The 6,963-nt window shown below is 30.6% G+C and overlaps 1 long non-coding RNA gene across 1 annotated transcript; it reads right to left on the bottom strand.

The window, feature by feature from the left end:
- Positions 1 to 4,105: 4,105 nt before the first annotated feature.
- Positions 4,106 to 6,026, bottom strand: LOC141486613 (uncharacterized). Its single transcript, XR_012467949.1, has 4 exons — positions 5,553 to 6,026; positions 4,834 to 4,890; positions 4,634 to 4,775; positions 4,106 to 4,198 (listed from the first exon to the last, which is right to left on the bottom strand). It is a non-coding gene; the product is annotated as an uncharacterized lncRNA (long non-coding RNA).
- Between the last annotated feature and the right edge of the window lie 937 nt (positions 6,027 to 6,963).

Below are 6,963 nucleotides of genomic sequence, written 5' to 3'. Positions count from 1 at the left end.
ATATACATATGTATATTTATTTGACTACGTCAAGCAAAATTGCCACATTTTTCATTCATTTTTATATATCTATATGTGCCTATACAGAACTGGCTGGTATCTGAATCGCCACAAAAGAAATAACCAAGAAAAGAATTTCTGGCAAAAACATAACAATATGCACTGATAGCAGACAAGCACTATCAGCCTCGAACAGACACCGTGTTACTTCAGGGCTAGCACTAGAGTGTCACCAAGATTTAGCCAAAGCCTCGGTAGATAATAACATTATCCTGAGGTGGGTTAAAGGGCACGACAGGAGTAAAGGTAATCGCATTGCCGACTCTTTAGCCAAGGAAGCGGCTGGACTAAGAATTTTAGGACCAAGTGGCACCCACGGCCTGATGACTTCGACAATTGCGGAACTAGTCAAATGTTACACCCATGCTCAATCTTTAAAGAGATGGGATGAAATCAAAGGATGTAATCTTGCCAGGATTACCTTGGGCGACCCTGAGAAGCTGGCGCCGAAGAAATATCTGGCGATGACCAGGAAAAATCTACGCCTTTCAGTAGGATTTCTGACTGGCCACTGTCAGCTACGGAAACACCTACATAATATGGGGCTAGTGGACACACCTCTTTGCAGGATGTGTGAACAGGAAGATGAGCCTGTCAGGCATGTCCTGTGCGAGTGCCCGGAGTTATCGTCAATAAGAGAGTGTGTGTTCGGCGAGTCTTGGCCTACACCTGCCGATATAAAGGATATGTCTCCCAGCGACCTGTCCACCTTCCTGGAAAGGACAGCATGGACGACGACCTAGGAGGACAACTCCTCGGAAGGATGTACAATGGGTCACATGTGGCCTAAGTGCGTGGGCTTACACTCATCCTCCCTACTCTACAGATACAGATGTACCTATACCTTTGTATATGCAAATATTGATTTTTATTTAAGCTTTGATTCCATAATTTTATTCATAAGTGACGTACTGTTCTTTGTAAATAATCATTGACCTACCATATATACGCTATGTATCACAAATGGTGAATAAATATTATTAATATTACTATCCAATGAGTATTACTCCACCAATAATGAACATGATTCCTATACATTTAGTGTATTTAGTGTATTTACAAATACAATCAATTCAATCAATTTCAAATACCTGAAATGTTCGTTAATATATCAGGATTTTCTTTCACCCCCGAACACGAACCACCCATCTGTACAACCTCAGACAATCAACCGATCGATTCTATATCAGAAATCCAATCCCAAATTCAGTCCCTGAATATACAAAACTTCAACCCGTACGCGAACTTTCCAGAACAAACTTTCATGTAAGCCCTATGCTTTCAATGAATTCGAAGAAATTGTATCATTCCGAAGACTCTTTCAATACTATCAAAATCATCATCGATACAGGTGCAGGAATATCCATTTTTAAATGCAAAACTCACGAAAAATATCTTTTTAGATTTACTGAAAATGTCACTGACCAGAAAATTGTCGTGAATGATTTCACTCTAATAAATTTCAAACAAAACGATCCACACAAAGTTTTCATCGAATTTGACGGTCTACTCAGATCTGAACATTGTAACTGAATAATTGATCTGAAAATTTTCGGAGTATCTTCGTTCGAAGCTTTGGAAACAAATGACCATGTACTTACTGAAAAATCGAACCAAATTGAAATAGAGCCCTGAATGGAGAAAATATTTGAATTACATTGCAATTTCAAGAATACTGTTAGCTGAAAAAAAAAAGAAAAAGTAAAGATTTCCAACATCATAGTCAAAACTGATGTTACAGTTGATGTGGGTTTAGAAAATTAAATTTTTTTTTCATTATCATTTTTATTATTACTTTAGATCTTTAGATGAAAATTTTACTCTGCTCGACTCTTATGTTGTATTTAAATCCTATACCTCAGTGTATAGAGATCTTTCCCAACCTCCCAGGTGGATTCAGACACAAACACAACAATTACTTACCCAAATCTGATATTTCTTGTAGATGTTTCAGTGAAGAAATTTGGAAAAAGACACAATTGATATTAGAAAATGTAGAACAGTTTTGATTATAAACGTTGGAATAAAAAATATTCCAAAATTTCCAAAATTTCCAAAAGAAAAAATTCCTTGAATCTAAAAATGTCCTAAATCTGCAACGAACTATTTATATCACTTGGTGTCAGTTGCTAAGGAAATGATTCACAACAATATTCACAACAACATTAAGTTATATATATATATATATATATATATATATATATATATATATATATATAGGTCAAGAATGAAAACTCTTTACTAGTTTGTCAAACTTTCGGAAACGTGTATTTCCTTCTTCAGAACACCTGAAATGATAATTGTAAAAATATATGTATAATACGTTACAGATATAACTTACTCAATATGAGATTAATATAAAACATCAGCAGCAAATCAAACGAAAAATAATTTGAAAGTTAATTTTGAAATGAACCAATTAATGACAGTTATTTGTTGATAACAAATAAACATTTTCGAAAGCTTAACAAAACAGCACAGAGTTTTCATCCTTGACCTTGACTGCAACCTCAAGATATCATCTAATTATATTTATATATATATATATATATATATATATATATATATATATATATATATATACAAATATATATATATACAAATATGAATATATATATATATATATATATATATATATATATATATATATACAAATATGAAAGTGATTGAGTGTCTTGATATATAAATAGAAGTTAATATCGGACATAGTACTCAAGGAAGTGGCAAACCATAGACACGTGTTTCGGGCTTTCGGCCCATCATCAGTATGGTGCAGCCAAGTGTAAGGATGGGCATCTCTTGGTTACCAAAAGATAGAAATACAAATGCATGGAGCCACCAGCAGGAGCCACACGGAAAAAAAAGATTTGTTGAATGAAATAAAATTCACTTCATTCAAAGAAATAAAAGTGTTATATATGCACGATAAAATATTCTGTTGATGCAAGTAAAAAGAATTCTTGACTCCTAACTATTTCTTCAAGCATATGTTCACTGTATCAAACAAAAATTTCATTGAAACAATCGCATCCATCAGTTATTTCAATTCAAACAAGAATTGAATTCAAGTAATATTTTGTCTAATTGATAGCGAGCATGATTAAGAGTAATTCGAATATTCTATTGAACAAACAAAATTTAAAGATGGGTGAAATAGTGGATCTGATTGAAATAATCAAATGTATTTTCTATTTGAGTGAAAGTTATGTTGAAGAAACATAATATATCTGCAGGATGATGGAGAACTTTGCTTGTTTTGATAATGGGAAAATTTCCACTAAAGTAATGATTTTGTTAAACAAATAATGAATAGTAGTTGAACGAACAATGTTTATACCTCATTGTGAGTATCTTTCTGATAGAGTAAAGCATTTCGAAAGTTCAAAATATGTATGAATAATGATGTACCAAATGAAATAAAGTTACAAATCAAAATCCTTCCCTCTTGTTTGAATTTGGTCATTGGATTCAATTAACCAAATATTATACTAATCTGAGTACCAGCATCTCGTTGGTAGTAATTTTCAGTTCTACTGAAAATTACTTTTCTCTTCTCCAAAACTTCAATATGTTTTTTAAGTTTGTAGATAAAAAGCATTACGTATAGTTTTAGTATATTGAAAAAATTATTTTTCGGAAGAATCAAAAATACAGAGTCAGTGATTGAATTTACATGAATCTCCAATCAAAATAGATCAAAATATTGAATAATTGTGAGAATATATTATAGTTTGTTCAACAACCAGATTTCTCAATACATTAAATACACTTTGTATCATTTTCTCAACTGGATTATTGATCTACTTACGTATCATAATTTTTTAATCAGCTGCTGATGGGAGTCTTGCGGATAGTATTTCATATTCAATACTGATTATGTATATGCCATGGAAAATTGTTCAACGTGAGAATGAGCAAAATATAAATAAAAATCTAGATATTTTAGTACCAAATTTATTCAAACAAATAATAAATTATAATAGAATTCTACAAATATTTAAATGAAAATATGAATTTTTCACAAATAGTTAATCCTAATATAAAACATTAACATATTTTATTATTTATTATTATCATTGGTGATATCTACTAAAAAACAATTAGAGTTGATTTCGAAACCTTTCACTGAAGTAATGATCTAAAATGAAAGAGAACAGAGATTAGTGATAGTCTACATTTTCGCAATAATAATATTGGATCAATTTCTACTAACTAGCTTAGATATTATCCCATAGAAATATAAAAATATAATTATTTCCAATTCAACAAAAGGAGATACCCTTATTTTTTAATAATAGGAAAAAAACAATGACGTACTTCATCACAGAAAAATTCGATTAGAAATATGACTGTGATGACAAAATTTACCTAGGTCTCCAGTCATAACTTTCAGGCCTTCAAATCTATTAAATTTAAGAATTCTAACATTTAATTACTTAGGTATAGACCTGAATAATAATAATAAGTATCTACAGCAAATCGCAAAAATATATAGTTATTTGAGAAAACTGAATATGTTTTTAATTGTAATGGTACACATATTTATTATTAAAGTTATGAATGAAAGACATACCTATGTTATATATGATTCTTAATTTATTCCATCAATTGCTTCCTTGATTGAATATTTTTCTTTTGCCAATTGGGGGAGTCATTTCTTTCATTTCTTCATCAGTGAGTCTTTTAGCTATGTCTAAGGTTACATCATTTTCTGTCTGAAAAGTATGTTTTAAGTATATTATTAGGAGATAAATAATATATGTATTTTTTTACCTTTAAAAATGCCAATTAGGTCATTTAATCCCAAGTTATTAAGAAATTCCTTCATGTCTAAAAATAAAAGAGATTATATTGCATGTTTTGAGTTCGTGCAGTTTTGTTGGATGTCATCATTTCTGTAAATATGTTACAAATAACTTTCCTCTTTCGGTATTACTGATTTTAATAAAGTGATACAAGAGAAAATTGATTATTTCACAATGTTCTTTGAAAGAAAAATCTTAAAAAGAGGTTCCTTCAAGGATTCAGTATATACTATCATGATGAAAATGAAATCATTGTTTACGGCACCATTCAATTATTTATGATGTAAGAAATTTACAATTCGAAATAAAGGTACAGCTATTTGCCGACATTGTACACACCTATTTCTGTGGCAAACACCTCAATTGTATTTACTCTGAAAATGTCCAATTCCTTCGTATCCAAAGATCAAAGGTCAACTAGGTACCCAGTGTATGTATACCTACCTACCTCTCAATGATAATCATTTCACTCGACAACTTCTACTTTCTTAAAAACAGAATTGAAAACATGGAAGTTTTCTTTCAGTCATTACATGAAACAATAAGAACTTCAAGCCACTTTTATAGATAGCTGTCGAGAAAAATGTATGGGCACGTGCTTGAAAAAAACGATGTCCGTTTATCCAATACATGCTATTCATAATTATTTTAAAATATGGAATAAAAGAAAGTATATTATCAACATACCTGTGAAAACACTGAAAAACTTCAATCCACGTATAACCAAAAAGAAACTGTGAACCTCTTCGTCATTTCCTTGAAAAACACAAAACACATCTTCAATTCTTATTCCATTCGTGATTAGTTTACGGTTCTTGCGAAAATGCAAATGGTGCCGACCGGCACTCTATTCCTTAGAAGTATTTCAAATATATCATTTCTTTAAAGGAAACAATTCAATTTTTCAAACCAACAAATAATAAAAATATTGAAATGAAATTATCCATAATCTTGAAATCATTTCCAAAATTAGTAAAAGGTATTGATATGTATTGTTGAAGTGAAAATAAATATTCAGTTGATTCAATTATATATTAGTGTCAAAACAGCACCCCATAGTGTTAAACTGAATTGGAAAGTTTTCATTCAACAGACGTACTTTTGATTTGATGAAATTATATTGTTTGACTCAACCGAATTATTTTGAGAACTCAATAAATGTTATTCTTCAAATGATCCACAATTCATTTGACTAAGTAAAAGACCTCTTGAATTGAAATATTAGAGAAATAAAAATGAGAATTTCAATTTGTCTCCACAAAATTATCATCTAATCGATACAATACACACGTCGTTTGGAATGAATGATATTCAATCAAAGAGATGAAATAAATTAGACTAAATAAATTTCTTTGAAGTAACAAATCTTTTTTTTTCCGTGCAACCGCACATTTGTGGTTTCAGTTGATAGATCTTGTGTTTACAAGAAAACTATCAAAATCACCACGGAGGCAGCTATAGCTACCTGCGTGACATCCTATATTGATTTCAATTTAAGAGCCATCGGTAGACATGGGAATGATCAAAAAGTACTTATCTATTTATTTTTTGATTTTCATGGAATTATTTTCCAGCAGCTTGACTACATTAACCTTTCTAGATTCATATCATTTCTAGAAACATGTGGATTAGTTTTCCGATGGCATTTCATGTTAACTTTCCGAATTTCTGCTACCGCAGTTGTCGGTTGATTGGTCAAACCACCAACACTGACATAAAAACTTAGCAAGTTGACTTGGGTGTCACACCAATAGATGGTTCACTTATGTTTCGCTTGCGTTTACCCAGCTATTTTTATCAAGTACTTTCTTGGTTTTTTCTCATTTTGTCTTCAATCGAGGACCGCCTGCCCGGTACTGACGATGCCCAATAGGCTGAAACAGCTGTCTACCGGTGGCTCTTAAATTGAAATCAATATGGTAATGATTGAAAAAGTACTTATCTATTTATTTTTTTATTTTCATGAAATTATTTTCCAGCAGCTTGACTGCATTAACCTTTCTAGATTTATGTATATATATATATATATATATATATATATATATATATATATATATATATATATATATATATATATATATATATATATATGTATATA

The sequence above is a fragment of the Leptinotarsa decemlineata genome, unplaced genomic scaffold, assembly GCF_025532065.1.
Source record: "Leptinotarsa decemlineata unplaced genomic scaffold, Ldec_3_MD MMD2_tig00026358_RagTag_RagTag, whole genome shotgun sequence".
NCBI classification, from domain to species: Eukaryota; Metazoa; Arthropoda; class Insecta; order Coleoptera; family Chrysomelidae; genus Leptinotarsa; species Leptinotarsa decemlineata.
Note: the sequence above shows the minus strand (reverse complement) of the source record. Positions and strands in the feature narration are given on the sequence as shown.